The following is a 22,096-nucleotide window of genomic DNA, read 5'->3' as shown; positions in this document are numbered from 1 at the left end:
CCAGACAGATCCACTGACCAGAGGGAAAATATCCTTTCCCTTTTCATAGGTTTGTTTTCACTAACAGAAGTCTGAGTGATTTCAAAACAATTTTAGATTTGAAGAATTATTGTGGATCATACACAATGAATTTCTGTAAAAACCTCATCAAAATTCTATAATTAAATACTCACATTATTTTAATGCATTTATTTTAGTGAGCAAACTGTCCAGCTGATAATAATATTAGTTAAAGTAGGCAATCACTCAGATTTCCTTAGGTTTCTCTTTTTTTCTAGTTTTTATTTGTTTGTTTGTTTATTCTTTTCTCATAAATACATCCCTACTGCAGCCCCCTTCTCTCTGCTCCTCCCACCCTCCTACTTATGTAAACAAATTTTAAACAGTCTTATTAAATAAGAAACACAGAGCCAAATAAAGGTGTGAAAGCCTTAGAGATTAGAGAAATGGGAATAGCCACCAGCTAACCTTAGCTCACCACACCACCATAGCTTCTCCAGAGAGAGCTTCTTCCTGTCTAACCTGTACCTTTATTGCCTTGCTGTTCTGCCTTCTCTTTGGCTCTTAGCCCAGCTACCTCACTTCCTTGTCACTGCCTGTCTGTACAGACCTCCAGCTCTCTATGGTTGGTACTGGGATTAAAGGCATGTGTCACCATGGTTGGCTGTTCCCTAGTGTGACCTTGAATACACAGAGACTCTGCTTGCAGTGTGATCAGATTAAGGGCATGTGCTATCACTGCCTGACTTTGTTTAAGGCTAGCTATGTCCTCTGACCTCCAGGCAAACTTTATTTATTAACATAAAATTAAATTATCACCACATTTCAGCACAAATAAAATATCGCCACATACTTAAGATCCTATTTAGTTTTTGTTCCAAGATCATCATTCAGAACACAACATCACAAGTTAAAATAGTTTTATTAATTATTTGGGAGTTTCATGCAGTATATTTGGATTATATTTTCACTCTCCCAACTCCTTCCAGATCAGCCTTTAAACTTTCTACCCACTCTGCTTCCCTTTCTGGTTTTCTAAAACCTATGGAGTCCAATTTGTGTTGGAGCCAGAATTTTGTGTTCAGATGACCTACCAACGGTCACACAAGAATCAACTAAGTAGGGTTCTTAGGAGATCACAGAGAGACTGAAGCAACAATCACAGAGCCTGCATGGCTTTGTGCTAGGAACTCTGCATATGTGTTATGGTTTTGTGTCTTGGCATTCGTGTGGGACTCCTAACAGTGGGAGTTGAGGCTCTCTCTCTCACTCTTACTTATTCTTGGGACCCTTTTCCTCTTACTGGGTTGCCTGGTCCAGACTTAACAGAAAGATTTGTGCTTAGTCTTAGTGGAACTTGTTATGCCATGTTCAGTTGATATCCCTGGGAGATCTGCTTTTTTTTTTTTTTTTTTTTTTTAAGAGAAATGGAGGAGGAGTAGATCAAGGGGAGAGGGAAGATGTGTAGGTCAAGGGGCAGGTAGAGAAGTGGAGGAAGAGGAAACTGCTGTCTGGAGGCAGAAGGTTTCTCTGGTCCAGCCTGGCCCCTCAGTCCCACAGCCACTTATAAAATAATCATTCAGAGGCTTAATATTATTTATAAACTGTATGGCCTATGGCAGGCCTCTTGCTAGCTAGCTCTTAAAAAAAAACAGAAGTAGCTTTTATTTATTTTCATGTTTCTCAAATTAAGCTTGCTGAGTTGGTTGTTTTGAGGGGATTAGTCAACGAGACCAAATCCCATATCCTCATCTGATTCCTCCGACTCTTCCTTGGCTTCAGCCTTGGATGGAGCTGTAGTAGCAGCAGTGGTGGTGGCCGCAAGGTCAGCAGCCACAAATGAGGATGGATCAGCCAAGAAGGCCTTGACCTTTTCAGCAAGTAGGAAGGTGTACTCAGTCTCCACAGACAAAGCCAGAATCGGCCTGTACCCATTGATGATAGAGTGTAGCACTGAGGCAACAGTCGGGTAACCAATCTGCAGACAAACACTGGCAACGTTTCAGACACCTTCCTGGAAGCGGGTGTGCAGAGTCTGCTCTGTGATGTCAAGCACTTCCGGGTTGTAAATGCTGCCATTGTCAAACACCTGCTGGATGATCAGCCCAAAGGAGAAGGGGGAGATGTTCAGCATGTTCAGCAGTGTGGCTTCACTGGCACCTACTTTGTCTCCAGTTTTTATCAGCTATACATCACTCAGAATTTCAATGGTGCCCCTGGAGATTTTAGTGGTGATGCCTAAAGCCTGGAAGACAGAGGTCTTCTCGGGCCCCAGACCAGTGTTGTGGGCTGACACAGTGACTTCACACGGGGCGATGGCACCAGCATGGGCAGCATCTGGCACCTTATTGGCCAGCAGCATGTCCCTAATCTCCGTGAGGTCCTCCTTGGTGAACATAAAGCCCACATTACCCCAAATATGAGGCAACGGTTTCTCCAGAGCTGGGTTGTTTTCCAGGTGCCCCCTGTGGCCTTGCTCTTCATGGTGTTCTTGCCCATCAGCACCATAGCCTTCCCTCGCAGGGACATGCAGATCTGCTGCATCTGCTTGGAGCCCACATTGTCTGCTCCCACAATGAAGCGTTTTGGATGATCTTAAGGAAGTAGTTGGACTTCCAGGTGGCACTGTCTTCCCTGGGTGTCATGGTGGTGCGTCAGGGATTGCCATGCAGGGTTTAAAGATGATGTCACTCTAATGAGGACATCTGGAGAGAGGCTTGCTAGCTCTTACAGTTTAACTCAACCCATAACTATTAATCTACATATTGCCACTTGTTCCATGGCTTTACCTGCACCCAATTACATGGTACTTATAGGACATATTCTTCTCTCATTTAAAAAATGTTAAAAAAGAAAGAAAGCTGACTCTTTCGATGACTGTCAGTTGACTTTAGCTTACTGAAATTTTGTCTGGCTTGAACTTATGTAGGTCTTGTGCATTCTGTCATAATCGCTGTGAGTTTATATGTATAACTGCCCTGTTGTATCTGGAAAACAGTGATTTCCTTGTAATTATCCACTGACTGTGTCTCTTACAATCTCTCCATCCCCTTTTCTGCAATGTTTCTTGATCCTTGTTAGGAGGAGGTGTAATACAGATGTTCAATGTAGGGCTAAGCACTCTTCACTCTCATATTCTTTATAGGTTGACCATTTGTGGGTTTCTGCATTAATCATTAACTACAAAAGGAAGAAGTTTCTCTGATGAGGCTCGAGAGATGTACTAACCTATGGGTATAGCAATGAGTCATTAGGATTCAGGTAAAGTATGTCCATTTAAAAAAATAGTAACAGGCTCTACGATAGGGTGTATGATTTATTTAGCTGTAGATTCTTGACACAGATACTGGTGCCATGTATGGTTTCCATGTTATGAAGTGGGTCTACCAGTTAGAATGCATCTGATTACTTCTAAAACGTGTCACTATTGCACCATTGGAAATACCTTGCCAGGTGAGTCATCATTTGAATTCACAGGATTCATAGCTCTGTAAGGTAAATGATTACTTTTCTCCTATTTTTTTTCTTAAATCGTGTCTCCTTAGACACCTCTTCATTATGTCAGCTTCTCAAACTTACCTTTTCTTTGAGAACCTTGACTGTCTTAAGGATATGAATACAGTGATTTGTTGAATGTTTTTCACTGAGGTCTTGGTACAGTGAGTTTCTGAGAGGAAAGCCACTCTGTAAGATGGCATCATCATCACATTATACCAAGGATCTGTGCTATCAGCCTCACTTACTAATGCTGATGCTAAACTCACCAGCTGACTTTAGGAAATATTTATTAGATTTCCACACTATAAAATTGCATTTACTTTTTAAAATCTGTATTGTGCAACTTGACAATCAGGTTATTATGTGCAATCCACATGTAAGAAACAGAGTGTTACATTCAGTAGAGGCAGGTCCAAGCCCCTGCCCCTGCCTCAAGGCTATGCAAGGTATCCCACCATAGAGTAGTGGGCTCCAAAAGGCCAGCTCATGCATCCTGATCCTACTGCCAGGGGCTCCTTAAGCAGATCAAGCTACAAAACTGTCTCACTTATGCAGAGGGCCTAATCCAGTCCTGTAGCTCTGCTGACTCCCTTATCTTCTTGTAGGAGGGAATGGGGGTGGGTTCAGGGTGGAAGGCTGGAGGAGTGGAGGAGGGAAGAGGGAGATCTGTGATTGGTATGTAAAATGAATAAAAAGTTTCTTCATATAAAATAAAATAAAGAAGTAGAGTGTTGTGCTGTACTTTCTTAAAGGAAAAGTGTATACATTAGTCATTGTGATTCTTATGTATGGGAGCTTTGTCTTTTACTCCTTATTTGTTTCTCTAATCATTTATCTGAATGAGCACTACTTATTTTACAAATTCAGATATAAATCCATTCTTATTTTATTTACTTTTGTTGAAAATTTTCTAGCTTTGGCAATTGGGAATTCTTCTGCTTGTCTCTGAAAATATCCCATTCTCATCTTCTGTCTTTCCCTAGTTCTATTATCAGTCATTTCTCCAAGGTGCTCTGGTTCCTTTAACTGCAAACTCTGTGTCCTCAATGCTCTTGAACTGCCATTATTTCCTCCCAATCTGAGAGTGCCTAGATTCATATATACAATCAACACATGTACATTCTTATACTTGCAATGATCTCTACAGATTGCCATTTTATAATAAGCTAGGATGGTATATTGATGTCTCCAATTCTTAGCCATTATCATATTGATCATTTTAACCTCTTCCCTGTTCATTTGCATTTCAACAAGATGATCTCATTGTGCATGACTGTATTACTTTCCCCTGTTGCTGTACCAAATTAATTAGTAGCTTAGAATAACATAGAGTTATTAACAGCTCTGTAAAGCAGCAATGTGACACAGTCTCACTTGGCTAAAGTCTAGGTGTCAGCTGAGGTGTTGTTTTATAGGTGAATATTTTTTTTTCTGCTATCAGCTTCTATAGTTTTTCTTTGAATGTTTATAGTAGTTCTATCATAAAAACCCCAAACACTCTGTTGTTATGTGATGAATCTAAAATAGCTCTTATGGGTTGGTATTTTGAAAACATGTTCCTCAATGGTGGTTCTATTTGGGTGTTATTGGAGCCTAGAGGGTGGAAGTTTGTCACTAGGAGTAGCCTTTGGACCTTGCAGCCTGGCTGCTTACTCTAGACTAACTCTCTGCAAGAATGAGAAGAACTACTATGTGCTCCTGCAGCATGAACTATGCTTCCATCCACGGCAGCTTCTCTGCCATGATGAACCAAACCATGAACCAAATTAAGCTTTTCTCCCTGAAGTTGTTTCTTGCAAGCACTTGTCACAGTGTTAGTATTAATGGAACACTCCTGTGAACATCTCAGTTTAGGGGATTGTAGTTTGGTGTGTGAATGAGTGTGCATGTGTGTGTATATGAGTGTGGGTGTGTGTGTGTGTGTGTGTGTGTGTGTGTGTGTACATCCATGTGGAGACCAGAGGTCCATGTTGGGAGTCTTTATCTATTGTTCTCCATTTATTTTATTTTATAGAGAAAGGGTCTTTCAACTTGAAATTCCCCTATTCAGCAAGACTAGCTGTTCAGGAAGTCCCAAACATTTTTCTATTTCCATCTTCCCAATGCCAAGATAAAATGGACATGCCAACAGACCTAGATTTTTATGCGAGTGCTGGGGATCCAAACTCAGGTTCCCATGATTTGATGAAAACATGTTACCCACTCAGCCATTTCCCTTGGGTATCTCTTTATAAGTACACTTATCCCATGATCTAATTAACTCTAAATACCATCCATCGTATTGGGTAAAGACAGAAGTATTTCAACATGAGGGATAGAAGCATTGGCATATTAGTATCTGGAACCTCTAGTCTGTCTCACTGATGTATTCTTTCTTCACTGTCTTCAGCGCTGTATGCAGCCTTCAAACGAGTACAGAAGATTCTCCAACATTTTACGTTTTATTCTCTAATTGTTCTCTTCAACTTTTTCATTTTAAGTCTACTTTATAGCAGTCTTATTCTTATCTCCAGAATACCTCTGTAGGATTTTGATGAATCCATATATGAAGATGAAAATAATTCTCATTTCAAAAATATTGCTTCTAATGTCTCTAATTAGTAAGATCCTTGATTTTTTCTTCTTGTTTTATACTTCTCCTATTCATAGATACTGTGTATAGCTTATTAGATCTATGCCTACTTAATTTTTGAGTGATATTTTTAATATTTAAATACTAAATGTTTATTGCTGATATACTGGAAAGCAATTGACTTGTATATGTTAATTTTGTATCCCACAACCTTTTAGCATTATTAATTTTAACCCCCTTTGAGGTGATGAGTCCTTGATCCTTTCTACATAGATATTCACCTGTGGAAATAAGTCCTATTTCTTCCTTTTACACCAACATAACTTTTCTTGTGTTACTGAAAGAGCTAAGACTTTCTATAGAGTACATAGTCTGTGCTAAGAGAGGATATCCTCATCTTGTTCCCCATCTTCAAGAGCCAGTGCATAATTCCTCACTGTGAAGTAAATATTAGCAGCACACAGATTGCAGATTGAGCAGGCCAAATTAGAGAACTTCATCTTTATTCTTCGCTATATGCATTTTTTAAATAATAAACATAAAATATTTTGACAACTGAAATGAGTACATGTTTTTGTTTTTCTAGGCTAGTGATGCAATAATAGGTTAAGGTGATTCATTATGAGGTGCTTTTCTGACCTTGTGGATGGGTTCTTTTCTTCTCATGTAAAATTGGTTTTGACTTACTGGTACTTTGTTGAGGATTTATATAATGCTGTGCAGGAAAGTAATTGACCTACAGCTTGCCTCTCCTCTATCTTCTTCTCGACTTACTGTTTGGGTATGGGTTAGGGCTAGGTTCATTATCTAAAAATGTGTAATGCTGACACAATTTGTTTATTCAAACATATTTATTACTACAAAGAAAGGTAAATTGAATTAAAAGCAGATTCATCATTTATTAGAAGAATATGAAGTTGCTGATGCATGTCAGCCTTTGCCATAAAGACACTTCAGTGATGGAAATAAATTAGCAACAAAGTTTGTCATAGAAAAATCACATTGGAAACTGGATTTATAGACCAAAGTTCCAATTTTGGCTAATCTTTTCAGATATGTATTTTTAGGAAACATATGAATAGATTTCTTCTGTAGAAAATGATATTCTTTCTCAACAAGGGTTCACATGCCTGCCAATTTAATGATTCCCAAATTCTAGACAATTATAAAATATGCAGAAAATAAAAATAAGACAAAGTCAAGTCATTGAGTTAAACTGATATGAAATAGAGAGCAGAGAGGCACAATTAAGGCAGTAAAATGTCTAAGGAGGCTGATAGCTGCAATATTCAATAATCCCGAGCAATCCGGATTGTGCTTTAACAGCACGTTTTCTAAGAAGAAATACAACTTATTAAGAAATAGTTACTAAGGCTTTTGCAATAAAAAGACATAGTAATTTTAAAGTTTATTACAAAACCTCTTCCTTTTCTATCAAGTAACTTATAAGTTACAGACTAATCATAGTGTTTAGCAACTCTTTCATTGCTGCATCATAGAAACATTTGCATTAACAGTGTGTATGCATATCAGAAACATAGATTTGTTTGTTTGATTGTTTGGGGGTTTTAATTCAAGGGTAAGAGTTAATGTCATAATCTAAAATAACTGGGTCTAAAAAGAAGAAAACTAACAGAATTGAGATTGAATTAGTGTCAAAAACAGGTTCTCTGTCACATAACGACAGAATTAAGGCTAGAAATAAGCTTTTAAGTTCTCAGATAAAGATGATTTTTTTTTCCTCTAGCATTACAGCTTTGTGGAAGCACTCTGATAGTTCCAAAGCCACCGAAATTGGATGCAATTACACTTTCTGCTATTCAGTGAGCCTAAGGAAACACACTGCTTACAAACAATTAGAAGTCTGGAGCTATTTTCTTAAACTCCTTATCCAAAACACACTTCCTCAAGAGTGTGTTTCCTAAATCACACACACACACACACACACACACACACACACACACACACACACACACACACACAGATATTATATCTATATCAATATCTATCTATCTATCTATCATCTATCTATCATCTATCTTCTGTGTGTATAAACTCATAATAACTAGTGAAAGTTACAGTTTCAGTTAGATTAGCTGGGAGATATTTTTAAAGTGTGTATAATATTTGGGATTATAATTTGGGATTATAATTATGCAAATAAAATGATAGTTTAGTAAGTACAGGAAGGAATGCCAAGGCTACTAGTTACTAATCACTGATAGCTTTCTCTTGAATTGTGTGCAGAAAATTCATGGATGCTTGTAACACGGATCCTAATTGGTCTTAATAAAAACCCAGAGCCAGATATCAGGGTAAATGCTGAAAGATCCATAAAGGAGCTAGCCACTAGAGACTTCTTACTTCTCCCAAATCCTCAGCCTAAAAAGGCTGAGCTCCTGTCTCCACCTTGCCTCATCACTTCCTCTCTCTGTCCAGCCATATCACTTCTTGTTTCCTCCTCCCAAGTGCTAGGATTAAAGGCAAGAGATCCCAGGGGCTAGGATTAAAGGTGTGTGCCACCATTGCCTAGCCTCTAGGGCTAGCTTCTGCTCTCTAATTTCTAGACAATGTTTATTTGTGAGAGCATAAACAAAATATCACCACAGATGCTTAATTTAGTAACCCCTGAAGTGTCTGCTTTTGTGCAGGTTCTACACTTCACATTCTCTAAGCATGCTGTCTCACCTCATCATATCTTAATTAAGACTTCTAAAGGCTGTATTGATGGTATGAAGTTATTTTTTTAAAATGTCCCCCAGTAGGCAAATTATAGTTATAATTAGATGTGTTATGTTGTGCACAAAATCAAGTCCAAGTATTTTGAAAAAAAGGTTCCCAATGTGACAGCTTACATCTCAACAAATGCTGTTGTTGATTCCCTATAACTCTGTCCTATTCAAATGCTGCAAAATACATTACCACAGTTAAAAATGGGAAACCGAAACATTAATTTCTTTTGTAGGAATTCTAAGAAAAAATGCTAGGTTCTTCTTTTGCTTTTTCTTTTTTTTTTTTTTTTTTTTTTTTTTTTTTTTTTTGTTTTCCGAGACAGGGTTTCTCTGTGTAGCTTTGCGCCTTTCCTGGAGCTCACTTGGTAGCCCAGGCTGGCCTCGAACTCACAGAGATCCGCCTGGCTCTGCCTTCCGAGTGCTGGGATTAAAGGCGTGCGCCACCACCGCCCGGCTGCTTTTTCATTTTTAATATGTGAAAGTATGAGAAAATTTTTCTTCAAGTTGAAGTTATACTAACTCATCTATCTTTTGATGTTTAATCCACCCCCCACAACATGGTCAATGCATTGTGCTGCTAATGTTTGTAAGCTAAGGTTGATTGTAAAGAGACATTCAGCTTTGCCTGGAAATCATCTACCATGATGTAGAAATATAAATCTATCCCTCAGAAAACTTATCTAAATTTCATCTTTTACTTATGAGGTTTTTTTTCTCAGCTCCTGCTATTAAAATATATCGTTTCTATTGATCATTCTGCCATATATTAGATGATGTTTGCAACTGGAAACTTGTGAACTTAATTTTCCCATTTGGATGATTTCAGAAAAAAGTTTCCGTTTAGCTCTGGAAGCTGAACAGAGGTTTTATATTGGAAGGAAGAGTCAGCTTTTTAATAGGTAAACAAGGTGGGTCCAGGTCAGCCAGCCTTTTAGTAGGTAAACAAGGAGTATTGGGTGGATGATTTAAGGAGTTCTGGGAGTCCCACCTTCCTCAAATAATATTGCATTTTGTTAATGGCTAGAATTTAATTTCTGGAGTCCATAATTTTTGAGATAAAAATATGAACTAGAAGTTCTGAGAGACCCTTAATGGCCAATTATCCTTTCTAGAAGCATCCAAGCTCCTGTCCAGAGAGCAAATTCACATCGTGGGAAAGAATGAAATACTAAAGAGAGTAGAGGAAATCCAATGGAGAAATAATACAGAGGGGGATCGTTTGGGAATGCTGAATGCTACCAAGTTTATATACTCTAAAGATTTGTTTTATATTCACTTCAGAAAGATAGTTTCTCAGAGGAAGATTTTTGTTTTGTTTTGTTTTCTTGTTTTGGAGAACTAGTCCTGACTGTCCTGGAACTAGTTCTGTACACCATACTGGCCTCAAACTGAGAGATATCTGCCTGCCTCTGCCTCCCACGTCCTACCATTAAAGGCAGTTGCCACCACTGGGCTGAGGTAGATTTCTTCTGATGGACTACATTACAAAATTATTTTCAGAATGGTACAAGTCTGATCTTAGAGCAGAGTCATTCCGAGGTACTTTCCAATCCAGTTTTATTAGTCAGTTGGAAGGGAGGTTTGTATTAGTACTGGTTAAACTCTCTTAGAAGGAGCATAACTATCCTGAATGACTGTTTGGGCTACAACTCATGCAGCCAGTAACAGATAAGAAAATACTCCTATATTGGGAGTATACTCTAATAATGCCATTTAGAGTCCTAAGAAAGGATTACAACCAATCCAATTTTGACTGTTTCTGTAAGATTCTGTTGTCTCTTTGCTGTAAACAATTATCATAAACTAGCAGCTTACAAATGAGGATTTATTTCCCACAAATTTGGGGGTTAAGCAACTTGAAAACCAAAGTGCTGACAGATGTGGTGCTAGAGCTCATTTTCTGATGGAGAAAGGGCATCATCCTGTATCCTTCTGTGGGGGAAATGAGAAACAAATGTCACTGGGTATTTGCTATACAGACAAGTTTTGTTCTCCATGGCTCTGTCCTTGTAATAGAAATACCTCCAAAAAAACTGCCTCTAAATACCATCATCTTGAGGAATAATAATTTATATGACTTGTGAAAAGAAACAAATATTTGAGCCTAACAGACATGAACTCAATCATGAGTTATTGAATGGAGTTGATTTTCTTCTGCTTTTTCAATATTGATTCAAATATACCATCCATTTCACCATTCCATCCTATAAATATTGCAAAGTGGAATATGAAAAAGATGGACTTGAAAATATTGAAAAGTAAAATAAAAACTAATAAAATGTGACCCTCTATAACTGGCATTTATGGTTAAATTATGATTTAGATATGTTAAAAAAAATAAAGTCTTAGAACCTTTCCATGTCTCAACGGTTCTCCTAAGGGAAAGAAATGAATGTCTGCCACTGATTTCCAGCAGTCAGTGACACATGCCATTCACCGTAGAACTCTTTGAGTGTATGCTGTACGTATGTGCTCTTGTAGGTGTTTGTGCATGTATGTGAACATTTGTACATAGTAATATGGACTTCAGGGGTTGACATTGGTTGACTTCTTCAATCATTTCTACTTAGTTTTTTGAAACAGTGTCTCTTATGGATCTCACTGAGTCAGGCCCACAGACTGGGTAGAAAGTTATACGCAGCTATTAGTCTACCTCCACCACCCCAGCACTATGGATGAAGAGGACTATCTCCTTACTTGGCTTTTACATGGCTTCTGGGGACTGAACTCAGGCCTATGCTTACATAGCAATCATTTTACCAACTGAGTTTGTAAAAATAAAATAAAATAAAAAGTTTATCTCCTTTGGCTCTCATGGCAAAACTTTCTTGCCAGCAAATCAGAGCAGTCTTTTTTAATTTTTTTTTGAGACAGGGTTTCTCTGTGTAGTTTTGGTGCCTGTCCTGGATCTCACACTGTAGACCAGGCTGGCCTCTAACTCACAGAGATCCGCCTGCCTCCCGAGTGCTCGGATTAAAGGCGTGTGCCACTGCCGCCCAGCAAAACAGAGCAGTCTTAACAACTTCATGTACAACACAGGTATAAACTAGAAATGCCTGTGAAAACCTACCCCATCACCCTATCTAAAATAAAAGAAAAATAATTGGAAGATCATATCAGCATTATGTTGTAGGAGCTTCTTACCTCTTCCTAAAAACAGCAATATTCCAACAGGAGCCTTTCCATGCTGTGATCCTCTAGCTAACCCCAATTAACCTTCAGTAGTAGATAGTTCATCCAAACTAGGCTCCTCGTATTTCTTCACCATGAATTTAGAATAAAAACTTAAATATTAGAGTGTTGGTCTGCCTGTTAACTTTAAGGAGGATATTTAACTTTAGAAGTGAGCATTCAATGCCATGCTACAGAGCAAGAAGGGAATAAAACAGAGGCATTCATTCATCTCTGTCCTATTTGTTCAGCACAGTGGCCATCAGAAAAATAGACACCCATAAAACTCGTTGAAAAAAATTTTTTTACCTAAAAATTAAATGTTTGATGAATCTCAGACTACATTTTCACCCTTTGATCATTGCAACTAATCTATAATGTAGAACTTATTTCTATGAAAGATTCAGGGTGACTGGGTCTATGAACCTACATATTAATTAAAGACAGAATGAAAAATAAAACTGCTAGTGAATCTCTTAGTATTTATGAATTTTGTTTCAATAACTTGTTCAGTTTGAGCTTTGGTTATTCTCATTCTCTCTCTCCCCACCCTCTATATACATATACATACATAATACGTGTGTGTGTGTGTGTGTGTGTGTGTGTGTGTGTGTGTGTGCGCGCGCGCGCACTTGAAGTAGGGATATGTGAGGCATTTTTTATGGAAGAAAAAACATCTTGAGAGAGTTATTCAGAATAGAGATAGTATGTATCCCAAACTAAAGACAAGAAAGAACAAGGGTGTTTGGGGAATCTCCGCAAGGAAGCTTATGGATCTTCACTCTAGGACACTTCATGAGCATGGCTGAATTGCTCCAGTCCATTTTGCTCTTTATTCAGGTTTTAATTCTGTAGAAAATATAGACTTGACCCAGGGTCAGTATTCAATTATTAGACCAGTTATCTAGAGTAAATAGAAATGACTCGGGTAGTCTAGATGCGGCCAATCAAGTATTTATTTTGAGCCACCTAGCTATTTCAAGTATATGAATCAAGTACAACACAGGGTTCTCTGGGGTGTTGGAAACATGTCTTAGAGTTGTCTAGACATAGACATTGAGAAAATATTTAAATATAAGAAATTTATTGGGAAAACAATCTTTGGAAAAGACACTAGACTTGAATTTTGCTGTGAATTTTCAACACACAATATGAAGATTCAGAACTAGAAATGACATGTGAATTAAAACATACAATATTTGTCATTCTGTGTTGGAGTTATTTTCCTCAGTATTTTACAATCAGCCCAATTACAAGAAAATTTTATAATTTCATTTTTTGTTTATGACTGAATAAAATTCCTTTTCATATAGCTGTTATATTTTCATTATCCATTCTCCAGTTAACAGACACCTAGGCTGCTTTCATGTCCTAGCATCTGTACATAGAGAAGTAATAAACATGGATGAGCTTAAGTCTCTGTAGTAGGAAATAGAATTCTTTATGACATGGAGTGGCATAGCTAGGTCTTATGACACATCTGTTTCTAGTTTTGGAGTGGCTGCCAGGGACCGTTGGTGAGGAGGAGGAAGAAAGATCTTAGTGAGAGAAGACAGGAGAAAGCTTGTAGAACACAGGCAATATGAAGGAAAATAATGAAGACAGGGGTTTAATCAAGAAAAAGGATGGGAGAATAAGTCAGAGGATGAGGTAAGCAAAGGACTAACTAACACTAAGAATGTTTGAAAAAAGGACATATGGAAATCTACTCTTTTATAAGATTCATAACATATATGTATATATCTATGTGTCTATGTATATAAGTGTATGCCCACACACATGTATTAATTGTAGTTACACTACGCAGGAGATGATGATCTTCTCGGAAGCCATAGTTTGACTAATAAAAACAACACTGTGCCAGCTGTAGAACCCTTCTCTTTGAGTTGTTGGTTGGGGTTTCATGGCTACCTCCCAACCATACAGGCTACTGTCATTGTGCTTGGTTGCTCATTATAACTAGATGGTAAGCTTCTGCTGCTAAAAATACCAATCAAACACTTCAGTCACAGGACACAGAGAAACCACGTTGCTATTTATGAAGAAGCTTCCTCAATGGTGGCTATCTTTCATATACCGGAAGGTACAATGGAGGGTGCTGAGAAAAAAAAAAATCATTAACACTTTTACCAAGTTGTGGACTTTGGGAGTTACAATAATGTTGGAATGGCATAATATGCTCATAGGTGCAATAGTGGTACACATGTTCTAGGATCTACTTTATCAGCTGCTTTCTGGCTAGATTCAAGGCCCACTACACCAGAAGATGTACGTGCTTAGTATTGCACATGTGACCAATCACCGTGGTTGGAGAACATATAGGACCCAAGAGTAAACCTACTAGTATTACTTTGCTAAATGGATACAGTACCAAACTACGCTCTAAATTTGTATCTCTGTACCCATAGATTAGTGCTGCTCTTAGACATTATCAGAGAAGTTTCTTTGTGTGGTGGATCGTGGTCAACACAGAAACTAGTCAAAAGAAAAGAAAAAGTATATATGGAGTATTCATTCATAAGAGGGAAATGCTTGGACTGAAAAAGAAAGTTTCTAAGCAACAGAGGTCAAGGAGGACAAGCTTGAGGCAGAGTTTTGTGGTCATGAAGGAGAAATCAATTTATGAATTCACACTAGCTGTGGCTTCCTATTTATGAATTGCATAAAATCAAGCCAGTCAACATTCCAACATGGAGGGAGAGGATCTCATGAGTCCCCACCCAGAGCTGAGGAGTTATTTGTAGCTGATAGCAATGGGGGAGGAAGAATTTGTTTTATCTAAAGGTGTGACTCTCCTGGTGATTTACTGTGCTTCAGTGGACAACTCCACACACATACTTATACAGGTTGCACAAAGGGAACTTGGTGAATGATTACATGAAAAGAGGGTACTAAGTGGGAGTGGGTGTGGGATAGTAGGATGGATCTAGGGAGCATTGGGGGGAATTGAAGGGGGTGTATACAATCAAAATACACTGCACAAATTATGAAATTATGAAATAAGTAATAAAAACACATTTTAAAGGCCAGTGGAGAAATACAGAAACTTTAGAAAGGATGACAATATAAAATTTTTATATATATATATACTATCAGGCTATCAGTCTGAATGTGGTCCTGCACATCTGTAATCCTCTCCCTTGGGAAACAGATAGTGGGAGCATCATGAGTTTAAGACCAGCCAGAGCTACATAGTAAGACAGTGTGTCAAACAATAACAACAAAAATTAAAGCCAAAGGTTTGTACTCCAATACTGCACTATTCACAGTAGCCTAGTGATGGACTCAGGGTAGGTGACATGAATAGATTAGTGGATAAAGAAAGTGTGCTACATATTCTTAATGAAATATCACCAAGACATACAAAAGAATTGTATGATCCTGTAGTGTCAAAGAACAGAACAACAGTTGCCAGAGGTTAGTGAGTGTGGACAGAGGAGGAGGAGAGAGTTATTTATCAGTGGCTACTAAGCAAAAGTTAGAAAAAGAAACTCTGATGCTCTATTACATGGTAGAGTGGCTAAGTTAAAAACAAACACTGGATCGATTTTACAAAACAACTGGAAGAGAAGATTTTTGAGGTTATCAAAAAGCTCGATAAAAATTAACAAATTCATCTGTTGATTGATATGCAAGAGATCCAATTGATTATTACACACATTATATTTACAAATATATATATATATACAGTGATATATATAATGTGATATATATATATATATATATATATATTGTGTTATAATCAAGTAGGGTCTATAACACATCAATCAACAGATGGGTACATATGTACGCATGTATGTATATATAAAATACAATCTTATTGTGTGAATTTTGAAAAAACATTTTATAAAACAGGTAATTACTATAAGCCAATATAGACAGTTAAGTACCACTTAAAATCTCTAAGAAATTATACAGGACACACATCTCCTGGGCCTTATCTGTTGAGCTATGTTTCTGAGGACCACTCCATAACCTGTACTTCTCAGAGAGTAGGGGGTTAGGAGTCAGTAAAAACCACTTTTGTGAAAGATGGAGTTCTCTCATCTGAATGTAATCCCAAGGGCAAGTGCATGGTAAAGGACAAAGGGAGGGATATTAATCCAACAGAAATAGCCTCTGCCATGTCAAGAAAATACAGGAGTTCCTAGTTTATTGCCTCTAGCCTGCACTGATACAGTCACACAATGGTGTTTGTACCATATGAAATACCATATAGTTAATACCATTAGTCAGTCTTTACATAAGAAGTTTTAAAGGCAAAATATACATACATTTTACCTGTTGAGCAAAGAATGGGTTAATTGATAGCTTTTATATTTTGATGAAGGATCTTTCTTCTTAGAGAATGATCATCTAGAGGCAAGATATACAAATATGGTAGAAATTTGAAAAATGGGTTTAATCATCAGAAATACAGTTTCTAGTAAACATATTATAATCTATTTTAAGAGTATTCCAGGCAAAGTTTTTATTTTTGTTCCTTTTATATTTTACTTGACTTAATTTCTAGAATTTTTATCCCCCCTCTTTCTCATTATTCAAAGGCAATTTCCAAAATATCTTAAGATGGTAGATGCATGGTCCCATGTGTAAAGTATAAAAACTTCCTATGGCTTCTGTCCCTACACATAATGCTGGACTGTCCTCCACATGCTGCTGGAGAATTCCCACACAAAACACTGGGCAGTTGCTGTGGATATTGCTCTATATGCTGTGAATGTGTTGCTCTAATTGGTTAATAAATAAAATGCTGATTGGCCAGTAGCCAGGCAGGAAGTATAGGTGGGACAAGCAGAGAAAAAAATTCAGGGAACAGGAAGGCTGAGTCAGGAGTTGCCAGCCAGACACAGAGGAAACAAGATAAAAAAGTACTGATAAGGCACAAGCCACGTGGCAACGTATAGATGAATATAAATGGGTTAATTTAAGATATAAGAACTAGATAGCAAAAAGCCTGCCATTGCCATACAGTTTATAAGTAATATAAGTCTTTGTGTGTTTACTTGGGTCTAAGTGGCTGCAGGAGCTGGGTGGACACAGGAAAACTTCAGCTACAGGCAGTCCTATATATAACTCTGGACGGTCCTATACATCAGAACTGAGAGGGGCAGAGACAGTAACTTTGGCAGATGTTGTTATGGACATTCAATTTATTCATCTGTAGAGCAATGAGATTTGAGAAGAAGATATGCAGTTGCATAAAACATTAGTTTTTTTTTAAATTGAAGTCAAGGTGTGTATGAATAAGTTCAAAGGAACAAAATATTTGAATCTAAGCATACCAAATTAACATTAAACTTGGAGCTGACTGTCATTCTGGTAACAAAAATAAAATCAAGTAAGAATTGGGCAGAGATTTTGTCATGATTCTTGATCCTTTATCAAGTTAGAACATAAAACTGTGCTCATTGAGAATGGTAAAGACATACATTAAAAGTTTCCCTGTGGCAAGTTTATAGTAGATTGTTAAAAATTAGAAAGGAGATGAGGAGGGAATGAAAAGAGGCAGGAAGGGAAAACATGGTTGGTATGTAAAATAAATTAAAAATAATTTATTCTCCACATAGATGCTGATAGTCAAAACAATTCTAGAATAGTTTACAGTATAGAACATTTTGCAGTTTAAATGTGGGCAAAAGAATATTCCTTACTGTCTTTTGCAAGTCAATTCACTCAATTAGGGGAAAACACTATAGAAAAAATGAAAAGACAATCTGGGAGTGATGGTACATGCTTTTAATCTAAGCACTTGGGAGGTAGAGGCAGGTGGATCTCTTTGAGTTTGAGGCTAGCTTGGTCTACAGAGCTAGTTCCAAGACAGCTAGGGCTGCTATTAAAAGAAACCCTTAAAAAAGAAAAGAAAGAAAAAGAAAAAGAAAAAAGACAATTATTTTACACATATAAATTTTCCCTAGTATAAATTTAAGGTAATTCCAATGTAAACCACAGTAAATTTTTAAATTAACAATAATTTTCATTTAATTAAAAAGAATAAAGGGACACTGTACCTCATATGGGCAAAGAGTAGAGCTGGCCTTGGTGATGTGAGTGCAGGTGTGCAGGTGACCCAGCCCTGAGGGCATGAGAGCAGGAGAACTGGCCCTGTTCCTTGCTGCTTGCTGCATTGCATGAGCTAGCCAGGCTAAAGCTGGAGAGCTCGCCCTGTTGGGGGGTGGCAATGAGGGAAAGCTGATGAACTGACCAACCCAGCTACCACCCAGGACCAGAACCAGAGCTATGATATGGCTTACTGCAACATCCCCCTCTTCACTGCTGGGGCATGTGAAGAGACCTGACCTGCAGATCCAAATCTGTAGGATATCCATGACACAAGGCAACAATAGAATATCTAAGAAGAGTCCCAGTATCAAGGGTGTAGCAGAAGCCAGAGGTCTTGAACTAAAACCATGACACATTGCAATGAACTCTTAAAAGTAAAGATGTATGGGCTAAGGGTATATCGTGCGACTCACTCTGTCACACTTCCAAGCCAAGATTCTGTGTGTGTGTGTGTGTGTGTGTGTGTGTGTGTGTGTGTGTGTGTGTGTGTATTATTTGGTTATTTTTATTTTGGGGGGTTTGGTTGTTCTTTTAAATTTTGTTTTGTTTTGGCAGGGGAGGTTGCAAAGGTAGAGGGTGGATGTGAAGGGACAGGGAGATGGATGGGTTTGGGATGTATCATATGAAACCCACAAAAAAATTAATTGAAAAAAAAATAAAGGTGAGCCAGGCATAGTGATACATGCCTTTAATTCTAGCACTAGGGAGGCAGAGGTAGGCTGTTGTGGAATATTACTTCAACTATGTAAAGGTGTGTTACATTTGTTTATGTTGCAGAATATTACATTAATTATTTAAAGATGTGTTGCATTTGTTTATGCTGCATTTGTTTAGCGATGTAAAGAGGTGTTGCTTTGCCTGTCTAGGGTACCAGATGGGTCTAATAAATTGCTGAATGGCCAATAGCTAGGCTGTAGAGTGATCAGATTTGGTGGGCAGAGAGAATAAGTAGGAGGAGGAATCTAGGCTAGAAAGAGAAGAGAATCAGGGAGAGGGGAAGATGCTTGGGGCCAGTCAGGTAGGCAGCTGCCAGCCAGCCAGACACAGAGGAAGCAAGAAAAGTAGGACATATAGAATGAAAGAAAGGTAAACATTCCCAAGGCAAAACATAGATGAAGAGAAACAGACTAAAATAAGTTATAAGGGCTAGTGGGATAAGTCTAAGCTAACGCCAAGCATTAATAGCTAATAATAAGCCTCTATGTCTTTATTTGAGAGCTGGTTGGTGGTCAAAAAAGACTGCTACAGCAGGGGGGTCTATGTAAGTGAGGCCAGCCTGGTCTACAGACAGAGTTCTAGGACAGCCTGGGTTACATGAAAACACCTTATATAAAAATAAATAGATAGATGATAAATAAATGCACAAAATAGCCTGTAAATTCTGAGTAAAGTATTATGTAAGAGAATAGTAATAATATAATAACCAAAGCATTGTGGTATTGGTACAAAATGAGATAGAGAAAAAGAAAGATGGGGGTGAGAGGGAGGGGAAGGAGAGAGAGAGAGAGAGAGAGAGAGAGAGAGAGAGAGAGAGAGAGAGAGAGAGAATTAGGAAGTGTTACGAACATTTGATCATGCAGCTGATTCCTAATGTGTTTATATATTGGGAAAAACTAAAGCTGGGTTTTTAACATCATCTTCTCTCCTTACTTCAGAGAAAATGTGTGAGGCTCATGAAAATCTTAAAATATAAAATCATAAAAGATCTTATAAGAAGTTACATCTGGATATTTAATATAAAATAAAATGTGATGATAGAGATAAACATAACAATGTACATACATAAAATCAATATAGTTTGGTTAATTGAACATTAGAGAAAATATTAGTAACTTATAAGATGAATAAAGGCAATAACACATTTATCAATATGAATAAATTCTTTAAAACAAACCATAGGCAGTAAAACCGAAATACAAATGACAGCTCAGTTTTCATCCTAATTAGGCAGGAAAACATGACAGCTTTTATCCATTGAAATAATCAGTTAAACAATAAGTCTTTGGTGGACTTAAAAGCCAGTCCATCTTTCTCTAGTTTCATTTTGTAAAATTCATTCATTTCCTTGTTCTGTTATCTAAGTAAGACTTGCATTAGATTTTTGGTCCAAGGTGAGTTCTCAAAAAGATCTGTCAAAACTAAGCTGAAAGCACTCATACATCTCCAAGTAGCAGGCATCAGGCTCCAGCCACTCGTGTCTGAGCAGCAGGCATCAGTCCACAGCTACTGTGGGATTGTCTTGTAGAGTTGAGCTTTCCTTTGCAATTCCTGAAACTGCATATGCAGAAAGGAAACAAGTATTTTACTTACTAGAAAAACTGAATCACAAAAGTTGGCAAATCAGAGAAAGGTAATGGTCTATCTGTTTAACATCAGGAGCCTTGCTGAATTTATTGAATGAAAGCAATATGCAGGAAATGATGAACTTTGGCAGTGATTTGAAGGATAGTGTGGTAGGGAGAAAACGAATAATAAGATGAAACCTAGGAGCATGTCTGAGAGTTATTGAGGTAAGAAGTAAGAAAAATGATTATCAGAGAAAGAGGAAAAGGAATTTAAAAAGGAAAAAAAAATATGAATTGAAGGGACACTAGCCCACTTGAGCACGTGGCTCTGGCAAGCCTTGTCCTCCTCCCCAACTCCCTCTGCCTTGTTTCGGGATTACACTCCCGAAGCTAGCCTTCAAAGTCTATTCCCTTAGTTGACCATCCTGCCCCTAAGGCTGACTATCAAGGTCCAGCTATCAAAGTATTGAAATCTGGCAATCAAAAGTCTCTTTTCGCTCTCCTAATTAATATGCACAATTAAAATTAAACACCTCATCCTAACACGGGGTTTCCCCTTGTCCTTTATAAACTGTCATTTTCTATGTGCCACTGTCTGTCTCCCCTCTATCCTCGGGACAAATACCCCTGCCCCCTCCCCCCTTTCCCCTCCCCTTCTCTTTCTTCCTCTGTCTCCTCTCTTTGTCCCTTCTCTCTGCCTTCTGTCCCTCTGGGGCAAATAAATCTTCTTTGTGCTGAGAACTTGGTCTGGGAACTTGGTCTTGCAGGGGGGGGGTCCTGACCTGATACTTTCCCCTTCATGAATGACTTGAAGATATGGAGTACAAGGAGGAAATAAAATAGTTATAAAAGTGACTATAAATTTTGAATCTACATTTAGAATATGTCAGTAAGTTGATGACATTAATGAGGAGAGAAATTACTCGGTAATGAATATGCTCTTCCCTAAATAGCTTCAAAAGTACAGAGAGAACTTACAACAAAGCTTTAGTTTTAGCTGGTTTCAAAGATAATCATGTTTTTTCCTCTATCTTTTTCTTTTTACATATAGAATTTCCTCAGAGCATTGGTCTAAAAATTCAAGAAGATGAAATGGCTTCTGTATTCCTTCCATATCTAAAGCTACTGACATTCATGTTTTGTTGATATAATCTTCAGACTTTGCTTTAAACACTGAAATTCAAAAGAAAATGCTTAGAGTATGCTTTTGAACTTTGAGTGTTTCATTAAGTATACAATATACAGTTTGTCATTTTTCAAGCTTCCTGACTTTGAAGGGATTAACAGTTCAGCTATGCTTAAGTATATACATTCATAGAAACATTATGTTTAGAATGAAAAAACACAGTTTTGCAATATTTTATGAACTGATAATGAAGATCAAATCTTGTGAAAAATATGACATTGAGAAAAGTGTATTCACCTTTTAAAAAATACGTTTTAATTAAGATGTGTCAAAACTTCACCTTGTCACTTCATAGTTAAGAGCATCTGTGTTATTTTTTTCTTCTCTCTCTCTCTCTCTTTTTTTGGTTTTTCGAGACAGGGTTTCTCTGTGTAGCTTTGTGCCTTTTCTGGGACTCACTTGGTAGTCCAGGCTGGCCTCGAACTCACAGAGATCTGCCTGGCTCTGCCTCCCGAGTGCTGGGATTAAAGGCGTGTGCCACCACCACTGGGCTATTTTTTTCTTCTCTTATACATTACATCCAACTGCAATTTTCCCTCCCTCTTCCCAGCTCCCCTTCTCTACCTTCACTCTTTCCTAGATGAACTCT

The 22,096-nt window shown here is 37.8% G+C and overlaps 1 pseudogene; it reads right to left on the bottom strand.

Annotated features, from left to right (window-relative positions):
* Positions 1–1,650: 1,650 nt before the first annotated feature.
* On the bottom strand, positions 1,651–2,645 carry LOC114695091 (annotated as a pseudogene).
* Positions 2,646–22,096: the final 19,451 nt, after the last annotated feature.

Source organism: Peromyscus leucopus, chromosome 14, assembly GCF_004664715.2.
Source record: "Peromyscus leucopus breed LL Stock chromosome 14, UCI_PerLeu_2.1, whole genome shotgun sequence".
Lineage (NCBI taxonomy): Eukaryota > Metazoa > Chordata > Mammalia > Rodentia > Cricetidae > Peromyscus > Peromyscus leucopus.
Note: the sequence above shows the minus strand (reverse complement) of the source record. Positions and strands in the feature narration are given on the sequence as shown.